This window comes from Mobula birostris, chromosome 2 (genome assembly GCF_030028105.1).
Source record: "Mobula birostris isolate sMobBir1 chromosome 2, sMobBir1.hap1, whole genome shotgun sequence".
Lineage (NCBI taxonomy): Eukaryota > Metazoa > Chordata > Chondrichthyes > Myliobatiformes > Myliobatidae > Mobula > Mobula birostris.
Genome location: NC_092371.1, coordinates 89966006 through 89986688, shown reverse-complemented (window position 1 = coordinate 89986688; position 20683 = coordinate 89966006). Strand labels below are relative to the sequence as shown.

Genomic DNA, 20683 nt, shown 5'->3' with positions numbered 1-20683 from the left:
TGCATTACAGGATTGATGTGGAGGCTTAGGAGGGAGCAGAAATGGTATATCTGGAGTGACTGGACAAATTTGAACTGGAGTGTCTGAAACAGAGGGGTGAAGCTATAGAAGTTAATAAAATTATGAGAGGCAGAGGTAGGGTAGGAAGCCTGAGTCCACAGATAGGGTAGGAAGGTAGTGTCTTTTTCACCAGGGTGGAGATATCAAATACTAGGGGCCACAACTTTAAGGCAAGAAGGGGACGGTTCAAAGATTTGTGCAGTAAGTTTTTTTTCTTGTTTACACACAGGTGCCCAGGAGGTACTCCAGAGGTGCTGGTGGAAGCACTTGCAATATCAATATTCAAGAGGCATTTAAACAGGCACATGAGCAGGTGGGGATGGAAGAATATGGACCACCTGCAGTACTTCAATTTAGCATCATAGTTGGCACAGGAATGATGGGCCAAAGGGCCTAACCATGTTCTATAATCAAGAACAGAAATGGTTGTCACTTTGAGAAGTGGGAATCGATCAGAGAAAGCCAACATGCATTTGTTTAAGGTAAATCACGTCCAATTAAAAATATAGTCATGGAACACTATAGCACAAAAACAGAACCTTCAGCCTATCTAGTCTGTGCGAAACTGTTATCTGCCTGGGTTCCATCAACCTGCACCTGCATCACCGTACTTCATACCCCTCCCATCTATGCACTGATCTGAACTTCTCATAAATATTGCAATTGAACCCACATTGTTTTCTTGAAGTACAAAGAGAGACAATGAAGTACTTGCAGTTGATCTTGTATGCATAGGATCCAAAAGGCATATGATAAAGTGCAATGTGATGGAATCACCATCATGACTGAAGATCATGGAATGAAACAGGATGTAGCAGTGTGGATGGAAAATTGGCTGTGAGACAGGAAACAGAGCATTGCAGGAAAGGCTGTTTACCTGAGCTAGCATGAAAGTGTACAGTGCATTTCTTCAGGAGTGGTATTTGGATCATGCTTTTCATATTACAGTATTAATGGATTGGATTTGGTTGTGCATCATTAAGGACCCCCACCATCTAGAACATACTCTCTTCTCACAGCTTCCATCAGGAACCTCAGGACGCACACATCAGATTCAGGAACAGTTATTACCCCTTAACCTACAGGCATTAACTTCCCGCAACCTCACTCACCCTAACACTGAATTGTTCCCACAACCTATGGGCTCACTTTCAAGGACCCTACAACTCATGTTCTCTATAGTTATTGCTTGTTTGTTTGTTTATTTATTTACTAGCTTGGTGTTTTTCTCTTCGTTTTGTATTGTATTTGCAGTTTGTTGTCTGTCCTACATTGGTTGTCTCGTATGCAGTTTTTCATTGATTCTACTGTGTTTCTTTGTATTTAAACCATAAAACCACAGGACACAAGCAGAATTGGGCCATTCAGCCCATCCAGTTTTTTCTACCATTCCATCATGGCTGATTTATTATCAACCCCATTCACTTGCCATCACCTCAATCTCTGATGCCCTCAATGACCTTACGAATCAAGAACCTATGAACCTCTGCTTTAAATCAAAAATGGGCACCACAGTAGTGAGCGATTAGCTCAGAGCAGAGATCAGAGTTCAATTCCAGTGTCCTGTAAGGAACGTCTGTACATTCTCCCCATGGAATGTGTGGGTTTTCTCCGGGTGCTCCGCTTTCCACCCACAGTCCAAAGACATACTGGGTAGGTTAATAGGTCATTGTAAAATTATCCCATGATTGGGTTAGGACTAAATTGGGATTGTTCAGGATCACTGGGTGGTTTGGCTCAAAGTACCTCTAAATAAATTAAATAAGTATACCCAATGACTTGGCCTCCGCAGCCATCTGTGGCAATAAATTCCAGAGATTCACCACCCTCTGGCAAGAACTTCCTCCTCATCTTTGTTCTAAATGAATGTCCCTCTACTCTGAGGCTATGCCAACTGGTCCTATTTACTGCGTACGCCTACAAGAAAATGAACTTCAGAATAGCATATGGTGAAATATATGTACTTTGATAATAAGTTTACATTGAATTTTGAAATTTATCAATTCCTAAATCTGCCGATGACATAAAATTCAGAAGCAAAATGCAATGAGGAAGATTGTGGCAGACCTCAAGGAGATGTCAACGGGCTGGTGGAAGCAGAAATTCAATGCTGAGAAATCTAAAGTGTTACATTTTGCAGAAAGAATGGAAAAGACAATATAAATTTGAGGGCATGATGCCCAAGTGTGTAAGAGGACAGAGAGCATGTGCACAGTTCATTGGCTGTGGAAAGACAGGTTGAGAAAGTTATTAAAAAAGGATCTTGGACACGAGTTCAACAAGGAAATTACAATAAATGTTTAATACATTGATTTGGCCACAACTGGAGCATTGAGTCCTGTTCTAGGTGCCGAACACTTGGTGAGATATAAAAGTTTTAGAAAGGGTGCAAAAATTCCAGACTTCAGTTACGTAGGTGGTCTGGTGAAGCTGGAAAGAAATCACTGCTGCTGGTAGATGGCTGAAGAACAAGTACACACAATGAAGGTAACTGACAAAAGAAGCAAATAGAACACAAGAGATTTTTTAAAGAGAAAAATCACAGCAAATTTCAAGAAAATGGAATGTACTGCCACAGGTAATAATAGAGGCAGATTTAACTTTTGCACTCAAATAGAAAGTTGGGTATCATCCGACAGGAAAGTATTTTCACAGCCACGTGGTTAATGGCACTAGCAAGGTTGCTCACACGTGGAGATGGTTATTGATAGGCAGAGGGCCTCCTTCTGCACTGCGATTCTCAGTTGGTGTTTCCTCTGCCTTCTCGTCAACTGTGGTTTAACTTTTTGTAAAAGTATTAACTCCAGAATTCCACTGAAAAAATTGTGCAAATTTGGGCTTTGTGTTATCAGATTATAGTGACAGGATTTTCATTACACTTTATTGCCATGTAATAAAAGCCTAAGTGTTACTGCTGAATAGAAACCCTGAGAATTTGCATTCCAGCCTCCTGATGCCTTTATTGATAAGAGTCAGAAACTAGTACAAGGCCAGAAAAGAAAATCAGACCTGCTCCACACACCCAAACAAGCCTTTCATCTCTAGAGCAGGGCATCCCAAAACATCGTCCAGATAGTGAAAACACACACACACACAATGCTGGAGGAACAATGCTGCAAGGGAATAAACTGTCAACATTTCGGGCTAAATCCTTCATCGGGACTGGAAAATGATGCGGGGATGGGAAGGAGGACAAGCTGACAGATGGCAGATGAGACCAAATGAGATTGAAAGTGGGTAGGTGGGGGAGGCAGGTGAAATAAGAAGCTGGGAAGTGATAGTTGAGAGAGATAAAGTGCTGAAGAAGGAATCTAATAAGAGCAGACAATGGACCATGCAAGAAAGGGAAGAACACCAGAGGGAGGTGTTGGGCAGGTGAGGAGAAGAGAAGTAGTAAAATGGGAATCAGAATTTGAAATAGAAAGAGAAGAGGGAGGGAGAAGTTACTGGAAGTTAGTGAAATCGAAATTCAAACCATCAGGTTGGAAGCTACCCAGTCAGAATACAAGGTGTCGCTCCTCCAACCTGAATGTGACCTCATCATGGCAGTAGATGAGGCCATACATTGACACAAGACCATAAAATACAGAAGCAGAATTCAGCCACAATCTTTGATGCCCTAACTAATCAAGAACCTATCAATTTCTGCTTTAAAATATACCAAATGATGTGGGCACCACAGCTGTCTACAGCAATGAATTCCACAGATTCAACACCCTCTGGATAAAGAAATTCCCTCTCATATCCGTTCTAAAGGAGCATCCTTGTATTCTGAGAATGTCTCTTCTGGTCCTAGACTCACCCACTATTGGAAACATCATCTCAATCTAGGCCTTCCAATATTCAATGAGATTCCTCCTCATTCTTCTAAACTCCAGTGAGTACAGGCCCAGACCCATCAAATACTTCTAATTCCCCAAATCCTTTTAATTCCCAGGATTCTTCTCATGAACCTCCACTGGTCCCTCTCCAATGCTAGCAATTACTTTATTAGATAAGGGGCACAAAACTGCTCACAATACTTCAACCGTGATCTGACCAATACCTTATAGCGGGGGTCCCCAACCTTTCTTCGCACCGCAGACCGGTTTCATATTGAAAATATTCTTGCGGACCAGCCGACCGGAGGTGGGGGGGGGGGGGCGTGTTCAGGTAGGGTTAAACTCACCTCAGCATATCTTTTACAGTTAGGGTTGCTAACTTTCTCACTCCCAAATAAGGGACAAAAGCAGCAGTCAAATCCTGACGAAGGGTCCCGGCCCGAAACGTCAACTGTACCTCTTCCTATAGATGCTGCCTGGCCTGCTGCGTTCACCAGCATTTTTCCTGTGTGTTGATGGAACACTTGTGTTTACCCCAAGAAAGACTATCATGACCATGAAGCCTTGTGTGGGCACCTGTATGCGCATGTGTGACATGCGCATGCACGTACATGCCAATTTTTTTTCCAAATATCGGTTTTGGCTTAATCTTCCCGACTACACTGTACATACATTATTTCTACTTTATATAGGCTATGTATTTATCATATCATTCCTGCTTTTACTATATGTTAGAGTTATTTTAGGTTTTATGTGTTATTTGGTATGATTTGGTAGGTTATTTTTTAGGTCTGGGAACGCCCAAAAATTTTTCCCATACAACTTAATGGTATTTGCTTCTTCGCTTTACGCCATTTTGGCATGAAAGGTTTCATTTGGCTTGAGTGGAAACTCCAGCAGAACAACATGAGAGAGGTCTGGAGGGGGATGAGGACCATCACTGGGTTCCAGCAAACTAGCAACAGAGGAGTGGAAGGTAGTGTGGACAGGGCCAATGAACTTAACCTGTTCTTTAACAGATGTGACATTGTGGCCCCTGCCCATCCCCCACACGAGTCATCTGTTTTCGGCCCCCAACCAACACATATTCCACTCTCCCCTCCTACTCCTCCTCACAGTCCCCCACCCTGCTCTCATGACTATACCCCTTCCACACATGAAACCACCACGGTGGGCTTCACAGCTGAACAGGTGAGAAGACAGCTGAAACGTCTCAACCCAAGCAAGGCTGCAGGACCGGATGGTGTCAGTACCAGGGTGCTCAAAGCCTGTGACCCTCAGCTATGTGGAGTATTTCACCATGTCTTCAACCTGAGCCTGAGGCTCCGGAGGGTTCCTGTATTGTGGAAGACATCCTGCCTCGTCCCTGTGCTGAAGACGCCGCGCCCCAGCGGCCTCAATGACTACAGACCGGTGGCATTGACCTCCCACATCATGAAGACCCTGGAGAGACTTGTCCTGGAGCTGCTCCGGCCTATGGTCAGGCCACACTTAGTTCCCCTCCAGTTCGCCTACCAGCCCTGACTAGGAGTTGAGGATGCCATCGTCTACCTGCTGAACCGTGTCTACGCCCACCTGGACAAGCCAGCGAGCACTGTGAGGGTCATGTTTTTTGACTTCTCCAGTGCGTTCGACACCAACCGTCCTGCTCTGCTGGGGGAGAAGCTGATAGCGATGCAGGTGGATGCTTTCCTGGTGTCATGGATTCTTGATTACCTGACTGGCAGACCACAGTACGTGTGCTTGCAACACTGTGTCCGACAGAGTGATCAGCAGCACTGGGGCTCCACAGGGGACTGTCTTGTCTCCCTTTCTCTTCACCATTTACACCTCGGACTTCAACCACTGCACACAGTCTTGTCATCTTCAGAAGTTTTCGGATGACTCTGCCATTGTTGGATGCATCAGCAAGGGAGATGAGGCTGAGTACAGGGCTACAGTAGGAAACTTTGTCACATGGTGTGAGCAGAATTATCTGCAGCTTAATGTGAAAAAGACTAAGGAGCTGGTGGTAGACCCGAGGAGAGCTAAGGTACCGGTTACCCGTTTCCATCCAGGGGGTCAGTGTGGACATGGTGGAGGATTACAAATACCTGGGGATACGAATTGACAATAAACTGGACTGGTCGAAGAACACTGAGGCTGTTTACAAGAAGAGTCAGAGCCGTCTCTATTTCCTGAGGAGACTGAGGTCGTTTAACATCTGCCAGACGATGCTGAGGATGTTCTACGAGTCTGTGGTGGCCAGTGCTATCATGTTTGCTGTTGTGTGCTGGGGCAGCAGGCTGAGGGTAGCAGACACCAACAGAATCAACAAACTCATTCGTAAGGCCAGTGATGTTGTGCAGATGGAACTGGACTCTCTCACGGTGGTGTCTGAAAAGTCCCAGCAAATACGGGACAGTTGGCAACCCTATGTTCAAGTTCAACAGTGCGTGACAGGGAATGAGGAAAAGTGTAGCTGAATCATATAGTTTCCTCGCGGCCCAGTAGCACATGCTTTGCAGCCCGGTACCAGTCCGCGGCCCAGTGGTTGGGGACCACTGCCTTATAAAGCCTCAGCGTCACATCCTTGCTTCAATGTTAAGTCAGAATGGGAATGGCAAGTCGAAGTGAAGTGAACCAGGAAATCCCACTTTTTGTGAACGGAGTGAGTGAAGATACTCAACAAAGTCCTTCAATCTTGGCCATGCTTCACAGATGTAGAGGAGGCGACACCAAGAAGCACCGGATAGAGTAGACAACACTGCATTTGCAGGTGAAGTGTCACCTCATTTGGAAGCACTTTTGGGGCCCTGAATAGTAGTGAGGTGTAGGGACAGGTGTAAGTGGCAGGAGAGATATCATTAGGGAGGGACAAATGACATGGGAATGAAATGAAACAAGACAATGAAACCACAGTAGCACACAGCAAGGTCATAACACATAACAAGCTAGATGATGTGTTGCAATGATGTAAGTAAAAGGTTAACGACTGGCTCCAAGGCAACTGGGAGAAATTTCCAATGTAGATAACTCTGGCTTGGTACTGTTATGGTAAATAACCCACCACTAGCCTTTTGCAGGCACACAGGGATCTTGGTTTATTGCTCACATTGGAAAATACAGGTAATTTATCATAACGCTGCCTGGACTCGAGCAAGGGTCCCCAACCTTTTTTGCACCGCAGACCAGTTTAATATTGACAATATTCTTGCAGACCGGCCGACCCGGGGGTGGGGGGGGGGGGGGGGATGTTCAAGTAGGGTTAAACTCACCTCAACATGTCTTTTACAGTTAGGGTTGCCAACTTTCTCACTCCCAAATAAGGGACAAAAATAGCAGTCAAATCCCGGGACACTTTACTCCTGGGAAGACTACCATGACCATGAAGCCTTTCGCGGGCACCTGTGTGCGCATGCTCTTACGTACCGATTTTTTCCCCACATATCTGTTTTGCCTTCAACTTCCCGATTATACTGTACATACATTATTTCTACTTTATACAGGCTGTGTATTTATCATATCATTCCTGCTTTTACGATATGTTAGTGTTATTTATTTTCAGTTTTATGTGTTATTTGGTATGATTTGTTAGGTTATTTTTTTGGGTCTGGGAATGCTCAAAAATTTTCTCCGTACAAGTTATTGGTAATTGCTTCTTCGCTTCACGCCATTTCGGCACGAAAGGTTTCATAGGAACGCTCTACCTTACCGGGGGAAATATGGGACAATAGCACCCAATAGTCAACGAGAATTGGAAGAGCAAATCTGCAGAGAGATAGCAGGCAACTGCAGGAAACATAAAGTTGTGGTGGTAGGGGATTTTAATTTTCCATATATTGATTGGGACTCCCACACTGTTAGGGGTCTAGATGGTTTAGAGTTTGTAAAATGTGTTCAGAAAAGTTTTCTAAATCAATATATAGAGGGACCAACTAGAGGGGAGGCAATATTGGATCTCCTGTTAGGAAACGAGTTAGGACAAGTGACGGAAGTCTGTGTACGGGAGCACTTTGGTTCCAGTGATCATAACACCATTAGTTTCAACTTGATCATGGACAAGGATAGATCTGGTCCTAGGGTTGAGGTTCTGAACTGGAAGAAGGCCAAATTTGAAGAAATGAGAAAGGATCTAAAAAGCATGGATTGGGACAGGCTGTTCTCTGGCAAGGATGTGATCTGTAGGTGGGAAGCCTTCAAAGGAGAAATTTTGAGAGTGCAGAATTTGTATGCTCCTGTCAGGATTAAAGGCAAAGTGAATAGGAATAAGGAACCTTGGTTCTCAAGGGATATTACAACTCTGATAAAGAAGAAGAGGGAGTTGTATGACATGTATAGGAAGCAGGGGGTAAATAAGGTGCTTGAGGAGTATAAGAGGTGCAAGAAAATACTTAAGAAAGAAATCAGGAGGGCTAAAAGAAGACATGAGGTTGCCTTGGCAGTCAAAGTGAAGGATAATCCAAAGAGCTTTTACAGGTATATTAAGAGCAAAAGGATTGTAAGGGATAAAATTGGTCCTCTTAAAGATCAGACTGGTCAGCTATGTGCAGGAAATGGGGGAGATCTTAAATAGGTTTTTTGCGTCTGTATTTACTAAGGAAACTGGCATGAACTCTATGGAATTAAGGGAAACAAGTAGTGAGATCATGGAAACTGTACAGATCGAAAAGGAGGAGGTCCTTGCTGTCTTGAGGAAAATTAAAGTGGATAAATCCCCAGGACCTGACAGGATGTTCCCTCGGACCTTAAAGGAGACTAGTGTTGAAATTGCAGGGGCCCTGGCAGAAATATTTAAAATGTCACTGTCTACAGGTGAGGTGCCAGAGGATTGGAGAGTGGCTCATGTTGTTCCATTGTTTAAAAAAGGATCGAAAAGTAATCCGGGAAATTATAGGCCAGTAAGTTTAATGTCGGTAGTAGGTAAGTTATTGGAGGGAGTACTAAGAGACAGAATCTACAAGCATTTGGATAGGCAGGGACTTATTAGGGAGAGTCAACATGGCTTTGTGCGTGGTAGGTCATGTTTGACCAATCTATTGGAGTTTTTCGAGGAGGTTACCAGGAAAGTGGATGAAGGGAAGGCAGTGGATATTGTCTACATGGACTTCAGTAAGGCCTTTGACAAGGTCCCGCATGGGAGGTTAGTTAGGAAAATTCAGTCGCTAGGTATACATGGAGAGGTGGTAAATTGGATTAGACATTGGCTCGATGGAAGAAGCCAAAGAGTGGTAGTAGAGAATTGCTTCTCCGAGTGGAGGCCTGTGACTAGTGGTGTGCCACAGGGATCAGTGCTGGGTCCATTGTTATTTGTCATCTATATCAATGATCTGGATGATAATTTGGTAAATTGGATCAGCAAATTTGCTGATGATACAAAGATTGGAGGTGTAGTAGACAGTGAGGAAGGTTTTCAGAGCCTGCAGAGGGACTTGGACCAGCTGGAAAAATGGGCTGAAAAATGGCAGATGGAGTTTAATACAGACAAGTGTGAGGAATTGCACGTTGGAAGGACAAACCACGGTAGAACATACAGGGTTAATGGTAAGGCACTGAGAACTGCAGTGGAACAGAGGGATCTGGGAATACAGATACAAAATTCCCTAAAAGTGGCGTCACAGGTAGATAGGGTCATAAAGAGAGCTTTTGGTACATTGGCCTTTATTAATCAAAGTATTGAGTATAAGAGCTGGAATGTTATGATGAGGTTGTATAAGGCATTGGTGAGGCTGAATCTGGAGTATTGTGTTCAGTTTTGGTCACCAAATTACAGGAAGGATATAAATAAGGTTGAAAGAGTGCAGAGAAGGTTTACAAGGATGTTGCCGGGACTTGAGAAACTCAGTTACAGAGAAAGGTTGAATAGGTTAGGACCTCTATTTGATAGAGGTATATAAAATTATGATGGGTATAGATAGAGTGAATGCAAGCAGGTTTTTTCCACTGAGGCAAGGGGAGAAAAAAACCAGAGGACATGGGTTAAGGGTGAGGGGGGAAAAGTTTAAAGGGAACATGGGGGGGGGGCTTCTTCACACAGAGAGTGGTGGGTGTATGGAATGAGCTGCCAGACGAGGTGGTAAATGCGGGTTCTTTTTTAACATTTAAGAATAAATTGGACAGATACATGGATGGGAGGTGTATGGAGGGATATGGTCCATGTGCAGGTCAGTGGGACTAGGCAGGAAATGGTTCGGCACAGCCAAGAAGGGCCAAAAGGCCTGTTTCTGTGCTGTAGTTTCTATGGTTTCTAAGGGCGGTCCCGTATGGGACAAACCAATTTAGCTGAATATACGGGATGTCCCGGCAAATACGGGACAGTTGGCAACACTATGTTCAAGTTCAATAGTGCGTGACAGGGAATGAGGAAACGTGCAGCTGACTCCTATCGTTCCCTCACGGCCCAGTAGCACATGCTTTGCAGCCCAGTGGTTGGGGACTGCTGGACTAGAGAGCCCAAGTTTGAGGGAGAGGTTGGCCACACAGGATCATATTTTCCCCCAGGATTGGGGATTCCAAAACTAGAAGGCACAGATCCCAAGGCAAGATTTGAAAGAGACCCGCTGGTAGTGAGTACCTGGAATGAGCTGCCAGAAGTGGCTGAGGGGGGTACAACTGCAATGTTTAAGAGCCATTTCGATAGGGACCTGGAGGGTTATGGGTCGAACCAGGGTAATTGGGTATAGCAGGAAGGATGCTGTGACCAGCATGGACCAGTTGGGCCAAAAAGTCTGTTGCCATGCTGTATTATTCTATGTATACAAGACAATTCCTATTACAATCATAAACACAAGAGATTCTGTAGATACTGGAAATTCAGAGCAACACACATAAAAAGCTGGAACTCAGCAGGTTGAGCATCATCTTGGATGGGAATAAACAGTCAGCATATCAGTCCGAGATCCTCCATTAGGACTTATGACGGGTCTCAGTCCAAAATGTCAACTGTTCATTCTTTCCATAGATGCTGTCTGACCTGCTAAGTTCCTCTAGCATTTTGTGTATGTTGCTCTTAATACGATCACTTCATTCAAATAGTCTCATCACTCACAACTAATACCAAATTATTAGTATCAAACCTTTAGTGTTTATTCAAATCAAGGGATGCATCAAACACTAAGTGGCCTAGAAATGATTCAAGCAGACTTCAATTTTTTCTTAAATTCATTTCAGAAGATCAGAAGATGCTGGTGACTAAACCAGCATCTCTATCCATCTCTGCTTCTTGAATCACGTCACTTAATTGGTCATTTCTGAGGACAAACAATAACACTTCAAATCTAAAGCCAAGACCAGACTGAGTTAAGATGGCAAATTTCCTTTCCTGAAAACATTTGTAGAAAAAACCAGATTTAATGACAATCTGGTAATTTCAAGGTCACTTTAACTGAAACCAGATTTTTATCCTAAATGTATTAAATAATTTGAATTGAAATCTGTCAGATGTCATATTGGAAATCAAAATCATAATCATACCTCTAGATCAATAATCTACATATCTAGGTACTAATCCCGTAATCTAACAAGGTTACTAAAGCCCTACAATAGCTGATCAAACAAATCAATCTCTGTCACCTCTGGCCTAAAACCCGCCAGAGTAACTTAATATCAATTAAAGACCATAAGACATAGGAGGAAGATTCGGCCATTCAGCCAATATTAGGCCAATTGAGTCTGCTCTGCCATTCTACCATGGTTGATTTATTATTCATCTCATTCCTCTATACATTCTATACATCTTGCGTTAAAAAACTGCAGTATTAGAAACTATTTAAAGTTGCTGATTTCCTGTGGAGCTCATTAAAAGTTCTCAATCTCTCAGGTAGTTCATATCATGTAAACCTCACCAATCTGTTTAACCTGTAACTCATTCAGTTATCCAGCATTCTAGATTGAGGAAATTCAAGCAATCATATTCTTCAAGTTAGATCTCCTCGTCATGTATATGTTTCAGTTAGTAAGCTACCTCAAACATTGCCAATTCAGCCTTGACGCAGAGTGAAATGCTCCTACACTCTCAAAAAATTCTGTTGACAAAATCAAAGCTATCTTCAGTACTGTACAAGAATCTGAATTAAGAAGTGTCACAATGGCACCGGTGAACTACTTTTAAATATACCACTAAATATTGTTCTGAGATGTATGTGCATAAGATGATGAGAGGCATTGATCACGTGGATAGTCAAAGGCTTTTTCCCAGGGCTGAAATGGTTGCCACAAGAGGACACAGGTTTAAAGGTGCTGGGGAGTAGGTACAGAGGAGATGTCAGGGGTAAGTTTTTTTTTTACTCAGAGAGTGGTGAGTGTGTGGAATGGGCTGCCCGCAATGGTGGTGGAGGCGGATATGATAAGGTCTTTTAAGAGACTTTTAGATAGGTACATGGAGCTTAGTAAAACAGAGGACTATAGGTAAGCCTAGTAATTTCTCAGGTAGGGCCATTTTCGGCACAAATCTGTGGGCCGAAAGGCCTGTATTGTGCTGTAGGTTTTCTATGTTTTTTTCTGTTTCTAAATATTCCTCTTTCGAATTACTCTTGCTGCATTCTGCAGTATGTAATTTCCCTCTAAGCAATGTACTTTTCAATCAACTTAACAATCTACAGATTTCAAGATTGTTTGAAGGTTTCGGCGGACCAGACAGGTATAGCACCTTTACATGGACAAAGGTTCATTGTCAAGGCCAGAAGAGAGGCAGAGAGGGGAGCTTAAAACCAGGCTGAAACACAGAGGGATGAGGCCTTCTCTATGCAGCATCTTGTTAGCAAATATGCAGTCGATGGAGTACAAAATTGAGGACCTGAGGGCAAAATTGCTGAATCGGAGGGAAATGAAAGATTGCTATGTTCTACGTCTGAGCGAAACAGCCGTCTCCCAACATGCCAAAATGGTCAAACTGAAGGCTTCTCGATTTACTGAATGGACTGAACTATTGATTTGGACAAAGCAAAAGGTGCTGGTGTGTGTTTCATAATAAACTCTTGATGGTGGTCAGATGTGGCACTTTTGTCAAACTCATATTCCCCCAACGAACAGTCAAATGTCAGCCATTCTATTTACCTAGGGAGTTCTCCTCCATAATCCTGACCGCAGTTTACATATCACCAGCAGCCAACTGTAATCAAGCACTGGAGATACTGTATGATGCCGTCTCCAAACAAGAAATAGTCCATTCTGTTGCATATCAAATCATAGTTGGAGACTTCAACCAGGCTTGTTTGAAGAAATCCCTGCCCAATTACCATCAGCATATATCCTGGAGCAACAGAGGTTCCAACACACTAAATCATTGTTATACTAGGATAAGGAATGCCTACCATTTCATGCCTAGACTGCATTTTGGTAAATCTGATCACTTGGCTGTCCTTCTCCTACCTGCGGACAGGCAGAGGAAAAAAGCAAAATTTCAGAGATTAGGACAACAAGGAGGTGGTTGCGGAAGGCAGAGGAGCAGTTAGGAATTGCTTTGAGTCGGTGGACTGGACAATGTTCAAAGACTCATCTGTGGATCTGAATGAATACACCATGTCTGTAATGGACTTTATTTCAACAGTTGTCAATAAGCATGTAGCTACAAAATCAGTCTTCCCCAAACAAAAGCCCTGGATGAACTATGAGATCCCTAATCTGAAAGGCATTCAAGTCTGATGACCAAGAAAGTTACAAGAGGTCCAAGTACATCTCCAGAAAGCCACCTCACATGCAAAGTGGCAACTCTGGGCTAGAATCAATGAAGGATGCTCAGCAATTGTGGCAGGGCTTGAATACTATCACATTGCAGGGCTTAGATACTATCACCATTTATAAAGTTAAATCAAGCTATATAGGCGATAACAGGGCTACACTTCTAATTGAGCTCAATGCCTTCTATGCTCACTTTGACTGTCAAAACGTGGAGGAACCATCATGAACTCCCACATCCCCCGATGATACTATGATTCCAGTCTCTGAGCAGATGTGCAAGCAGCCTTCAGGAGGGTGAACCCATGAAAAGCATTCAGCCCAGACAGGATACTTGGCCAAGTATGAAAGACCTGTACTGATCAACTGGCTGGAGTGGTCACTGAGATCTTTAACCTCTCGCTTCAGCAGTCTGAAATACCCATCTGCTTCAAGCAGGCTTCAATCATACCAGTGCCCAAGAAAAGCATGGTGGCTTACCTCAATGATTATCACACAGATGCACTTACCTCCACAGTGATAAAGTATTTTGAGAACATATCAACTCCTGCCTAGGAGTGACTTAGATCCAGTAAAATTTGCCTACCAGAGGAACAGGTCCACAGCAGGTGCCATCTCATTGCCTCTCCACTCAATGGTGGAACATCCGGACAGCAAAGATGCATACATCAGGATGCTCTTTGTCAACAATAGCACAGCATTCAATACCATCATCCCTTCAAAACTAATCAATCAGCTTCAAGACCTTGGCCCCAGTACATCCTTGCGCAATTGGATCCTTGATTTCCTCACCTGCAGACCCCAATCAGTCTGGATTAGCAACAATATCTCCTCCACAATCTCCCTCAGCACAGGTGCACCACAAGGTGGTATGCTTTAGCACCTGCTCTACTCACTTTACACTTACAACTGCGTGGCACAGCTCCAGTGATATATTCAAGTTTGCTGACACCACTGTCACAGGCCAAATCAGAGATGGTGATGAATCAGCATATAGGAGGGAGATTGAGTGGTGCCATAACAATAACCTCTCACTCAATGTCAGCAAGATCAAGGAGCTGATTACTAACCAGAGGTACATGAGCCAGTCCTCATCGAAGAATACGAGGTGGAGAGGGTCAGCAACTTGAAATTCCTCAGTGTTATTACTGCGGAAGACCTGCCCTGGGCCCAGAGTACAAGTGCAATTACGAAGAATGCACAGCAGCTCTGCGACTTCCTTAGCTGTTTGCAGAGATTTGGCTTGACATCTAAAACTTTGACAAACTTCTATAGACATGTAGTGGAGAGTATATTGATTGGCTGCATCTTAGCCTGGCATGGAAACACCAATGCCTTTGAATGGAAAATCCTACAAAAACGTAATGGATACTGCCCAATCCATCACACGTAAAACCCTCCCAAATATTAAGCACATCTACATAAAACACTGTCACAGGAAAGCAGCATCCATCATCAGGGACCCCCACATGCTCTCCTCTCGCAGCTCCCATCAGGAAGGTGGTACAGGAGCCTCAGGAGTCACACTACCAGGTTTAGGAATACTTTCTATCCCTCAACCATCAGACTCTTGAACCAAAGGGGACAACTTCATTCGTGTTCCCACAACCAATGGACTCACTTTCAAGGACTCTTCATCTCATGTTCTCAATATTTATTGCTTTTATTATTTCCTATTGTAATTACAGTTTGTCTGCACTCCGGTTGAATGCCCAAGTTGGGCAGTCTTTCACTGACTCTGTTATGGTTTACTATTCTATAGATTTACTGAGTATGCCCACAAGAAAATGAATCTCAGGACTGTAAATGGTTACATATGTACTTTGATTATACATTTACTTCAAACTTTAAACAGCAGTGCTCAAAATAATAACTTTTCTGATAAAGCAACTCAGTAGCAGGTACAGCTTGGAGAAATTAAAATAGTTTGGGGAGAACTGCTTCTTTTCAATAAACTATGATACTCCAAGGCCAGGATTATTATCATACTATCCCCCCCCCCCTTCCCCAACACCCCAAAATTGGTTGAAACTCCTCAGAGAAATGACAGAAGGAACCTACAATCAGTATAATGAAGAGGCCGGACCACAGGGCATCATTAATACGACACTCATCCTTCCACACCTGGAAGTTAGAACACAAGGCAGATTTAGAGAATAATCTGAACTGCCAAGGTAACTCAGAACATATTCCCAATATATCCTTGCGTTCCTCCAAATCAATTGTACAATCAGAAAGAACAGAGAAGCTTTCAGCCCAAAAGGCCGGTGCCAGATGAAAGATCTATTCCATTAGCCCTGTCCTCCTCTTGCCAGCTGCCAAGCATCCCTCTTTCCAACTCACAAATGAGAGCAACGTAACTGCCCTCCAACATTACATGTGATAGCTCACTGGGCAGAGGTCAATTAGGAACACTGGCACTGGCATCCACAGCCTATATCAAAACAGATTAAAGATTTGCTCTCTTAAATGTTCCTTTTGAACCTGATTCCACATCCCTTTCACACCATGCATTCCAGATCATAACAAATTCATGCAAACAATTTTCCTCTTTTTCACCTATACCTCTGCTTCATTTGCCAACTCACTCTGGTTATTGACACTAATAGTTGCTTCTTTGCTCCTTAAAACTTAAAATCCCTCTACTGATATCTACATAACCACAGAGAAGAACAACAAAGATGGATGGTCAAGGACATGAGAGTTTACGACTAGACGGCACAGATTAAGGTGGGTGGGGAAAGATATGACAGAGGTCTTAGGGACAAGATTCTCCCACTTGGGGTGGCGACCACAAGACAAAGGAGCAAAGTCAGGCCATTCTGCCCCTCAAGTCTACTCTGCCATTCCATCATGGCTGATTTATTATCCCTCTCAAGCCCACTCTCCTGCCTTCTCCCTGTACGCTTTGATGCTCTTGCCAATCAAGAACTTATCAACCTCCACTTTAAATATACCCAATGACTTGATCTCCACAGCCACCTGTGGCAATGAATTCCACAGATTCACTGCCCACTGACTAAAGAAATCCCTGTTCTAAAGGGATGCTCCTCTACTGAGACAGCACCCTCCAGGCCTAGACACCCCAACAACAGAAAACATCCTCTTCACATCTACTCTATATCGGTTTTTTAATATTCAATGAGAATCTCCTTCATTCTTCTAAACTCCAGTAAGTAAAGGCCCAGAACTATCAAACACTCCTCAAACACTGACCCTTTCATTCACAGGATTATTCGTGTGAGTCTCCTCTGAACCCTCTTCAATACCAGTACATCCTTTCTCAGATCAGGGGCCCAAAACTTCCAAGTGCAGTCTGACCAATCCTTCATAAAGCCTCAGCATCACTTCCTTGCTTTTGTATTCTAGTCCCCTTGAAATGAATGCTACACTGCATTTGCCCTCCTTACCACTCACTGAGAGAGGGAAGGGCCAAGTGGATGGAACAGGAGCCACAATATGGGCAAGGAGTATTGGGAGGGGCTGAGGGGGGGGGGGACAGGCATGGTGCATGATGCAAAAAAAAAGAGCAATGAGTGAATAAAAGGTTACTGGGACATCATGAGGAGGGACATGGGTAAGGGAAGAAGAAACAATGAGTATACGGAAAGAGCTGCCGGGGAGGTGTGAGAGGTGGGTACAATTACATTTTCGCAGGTGGATGGATCCAAAAACTTCAGACCAGGGTTCCCAACTATTTTTATGCCATGGACCAACATTCCCCAGGTTTAGAGGAATATGAGCCAAATACAGATAAAAGAGACCAGCTCAAGGAAGTATCTTGGTTGTCATATGGACAAATTGAGCTAAGGAATCTGTGCATAGCACTGATTCCCCTGTTCACATGCCTGAAATTGCTCTCCTGAGCTTGCAAGGGTTTAAAACTGACAAAAGAAAGTTTATGTCCCATAATTCCAATTCTCCTACATTCTTTTAGATCACTTAAGAAATTTTGACATCTGGTCTGCTGAACTTCAGTCATAGAGCGCTAGAAACAGAAACAGGCCCTTTGGGCCCATCTCTCTGGTAAATTATTATTCTGTCTGCCTCTAAAGTGTCCAAATCTCCTCTAAATGTTATAATTATATCCACCACTGTCACCTCTCCTAAGATCTCTTTCCATATACCCACCATTCTCTGTGTGGGAAAATCTTGTCCCCAGATCTCCCTCAAAACTCTCCTCCCACCTTAAACCTGTGCCCTCAAGTCTAAAACTCTCCTACACTTGGTAAAGTCTGTCACATCCATTCTTGTTTCCCAACTTGCTCTTCCAAATGCTCCTGTTTGAACTGGACTTCATTATTCTACAAGGCCTTGTTCATTAATGCTGACGTCACCAACTGTCAGAGAGTTGACAAAGTGTCACTTACAAAATTATTGAACACTGTCTGGGCACAAAATCAGCTTTCAAATGGTCACACGAAACCCTCCCCCTCAGAATGGACCACTGCCTAAACTAGAATGCTGAGGACACCACCCTATGAGTTAACACAGAGGTACATTCCTGTTGCCCGCAGGATTTACTGTCCTCCTTAATCCCAATTCCAAAGGCTATTTGAGAAAGAATCTTCAAATTCCTCACATTTCTTCTACTCCATAATGTACGTTAATTCAAACCTTGGCAAGGAAAACAATTGTAAAGCAACTTAAAAGGAGAACATGAGGCAACAGAAGACAAACAGAGTTGGCACAATGAAGACTCATCACAAGAGGAAGTTGACAAGGGGGTGGAGCAAGCACCAGGTGGGGGACAAGATGATGGGAGAGGTAAGAAAGAGACTGTAAGACAAAAGAGCAGAATTAGGCCATTTGGCCCATCAAGTCTGTTCTGACATTTCTTTGTGGCTGATTTACTATCCCTCTCAATCCCATTCTTCTGCCTTCTCCCTGTAACTTTTGATGTCGATTAATCAAGAACCCATCAACTTCCCAGTTAAGTTCATCAAATGACTTGCCTTCCACAGCCATCTGTAGCAATGAATTCACCATCCTGTTGTGAAGAGGGGGTGGCTAGGAAGGAAAGGGAGGGGACCTGGAACACGATGCCAACAGAGAGGGGTGTGATGAGTCGGTGAAGATGATAGATAGATAGATATACTTTATTAATCCCGAGGGAAATTTGGTTTCGTTACAGCCGCACCAACCAAGAATAGAGCGTAAGTATAGCAATACAAAAACCCCCAACAGTCAAACAACAAAATACAAACTATGCCAGATGGAAAATAAGTCCAGGACCAGTCTATTGGCTCAGGGTGTCTGACCCTCCACTGGAGGAGCTGCACGTTCGATGGCCACAGGCAGGAACGACCTCCCGTGCCGCCAAGTGTTGTATCACGGTGGAATGTGGCCGAAGTCCAACAGTAAAAAGTTCAAAGGGGGTTAATGGGGATATCAAGAGGAGGGGCATTCAGGGGAAGGAAAAGGACTGAGGTAGAGGGCAACAGAGGACTGGAGCGGGCTGATATTGAGAGCCAAGGATGAGAGCAGGTTATGTGGTGAGGTGGCAGGAATGAGTCTGGGGACCACAGGCATCACAGCTAGTAGGTATTAGTGCAAATCCAGGCATGTGCTGGGATTGCAGCAGCAACATGGAACAGCAGTGGAAAGAAGGTCAGAGCTCAGGGTAGGGATAACAGGAAAAGGGTGACTGTGGATGAAGGATACAGCAGAGAAGGAAAGCAGGGTTACCAGACAACAAGCATCATTTACAGGAGCGAGTGGAACAGGCCTAGGGACCAGGTGACAGGGACACAGGAGGAGTCAATATGAGATGGGCAGGTAGGGGGCAAAGGTAATGGAATTAGGGAAGTTGAGCATAATAGGAACAATAGAGAATGGAGTGATAGGCTACAGAGTAGGTGGTAACCTGGATTGGAAAAGAGTGTTGGGGGAGCTGGTTTAGAGACCAATGCGTAACAGATTCGAGCCCATCAGACCAATGAGTTCATGCAAACCACATTGTCCACCTAGAAAAGCCCAACTTCTTTTCTGTACAGTCATAAAGAAGCTCCACCAGCCCTGTAGCTGATGGTCTCCAAAGATGCACTGAGGCAACTGGAAGGGTCAGGTTTATGGGCATGCAAGTGGGGTGCAAGGTGGGGATATGTGGAAGAGCTGGGAGATTGACGAGAGGGCAGGGAAGCACTGAGGGGGCTGGATCGTGTGAGAACAGGGTGTGGGATGTGGGGGAGATGGTGAGACACAGGATGTGTGGTGAGGGGTGGTGACACTGACAGGGGGGAGGTGGTGAGGACACAGAGGGCGATGGTATTACAGGATGGGGTGATATGGACGAATAGGGGTCCGGGAAGGCGGCGTGGGGGGAAGGGATGTTCCCGGCCGGGGGTCCAGCCCGCTCCATCCCCGCGCTCCCTCAGGTAGGCTGCACACTTGGTGAAGGTGCAGGAGGGTGGGGGGAGAGAGGCAACGGGCAGCAGCAAGTGGGTGGGATTAAAAAGTTACCACAAGTACTTACCTAAAATGGCCCCTGCCGCGGCCAAAACACAAACAGCTTTTATTTGGGAACTTTACTGCCGACGGTGCTCACACAGGCTCCAGCGCAACCCAACCTGCTAGCGGAAGCCCGCCCCCGCGAACTCACCGCCCGCCCACCAATGGCAGTGGCAGGGATTATTGGTTAGGCTGCCCGCCCTTCACAGGGTCCGCGACGCTGACTGGTCGGCGTGCGCCGCCCGTCAGAGCGGCATGGCAGCGTTTCCCGTTGGCAGCGGGTGCGGGCGGCGCGCGGGGGGCGGGGGCGGGGCCTGGCTCGCTGCATGTTCCATTGTGCATTTGCATTAGCGCCGGCCGCAGCAGGTACGGGTTCCGAGTGCAAACAAAGGCACCCTCCACCTGCACACCCCCTCGGTAACACACACCCCGCCAATGCAATCCTTGCAATCCCACCTTTGCTCCCCAGTTTAGCTGCAGCCTATTCCTCCTTTCCCCTCTAGCACATTGCTTCAGATCCACCAATCCCGTCCGCTTTTACTCATTTACAGCTGCACAGCAGCACTCCACAGAAAGCAAAAAAAACATTGCAATCCACGTCCTGCTCATGTTTCATTTCCCGGATGTAAAAAATGTCCTGCATTTTGTTGAAGGGTTGCGAAGAAAGCTCCGGGAAGTTTAAACTCCGGTGGCTGCAG

The 20683-nt window shown here is 44.6% G+C and overlaps 1 protein-coding gene across 1 annotated transcript in view; it reads right to left on the bottom strand.

Annotated features, from left to right (window-relative positions):
• Positions 1–20112, bottom strand: part of chd6 (chromodomain helicase DNA binding protein 6) — a 363558-nt gene extending 343446 nt beyond the window's left edge. Inside the window, exon 1 of the mRNA XM_072244838.1 lies at positions 20011–20112. The gene's annotated coding sequence lies outside the window, so the exon portion shown is untranslated. The remainder of the gene's footprint in view (positions 1–20010) is intronic.
• Between the last annotated feature and the right edge of the window lie 571 nt (positions 20113–20683).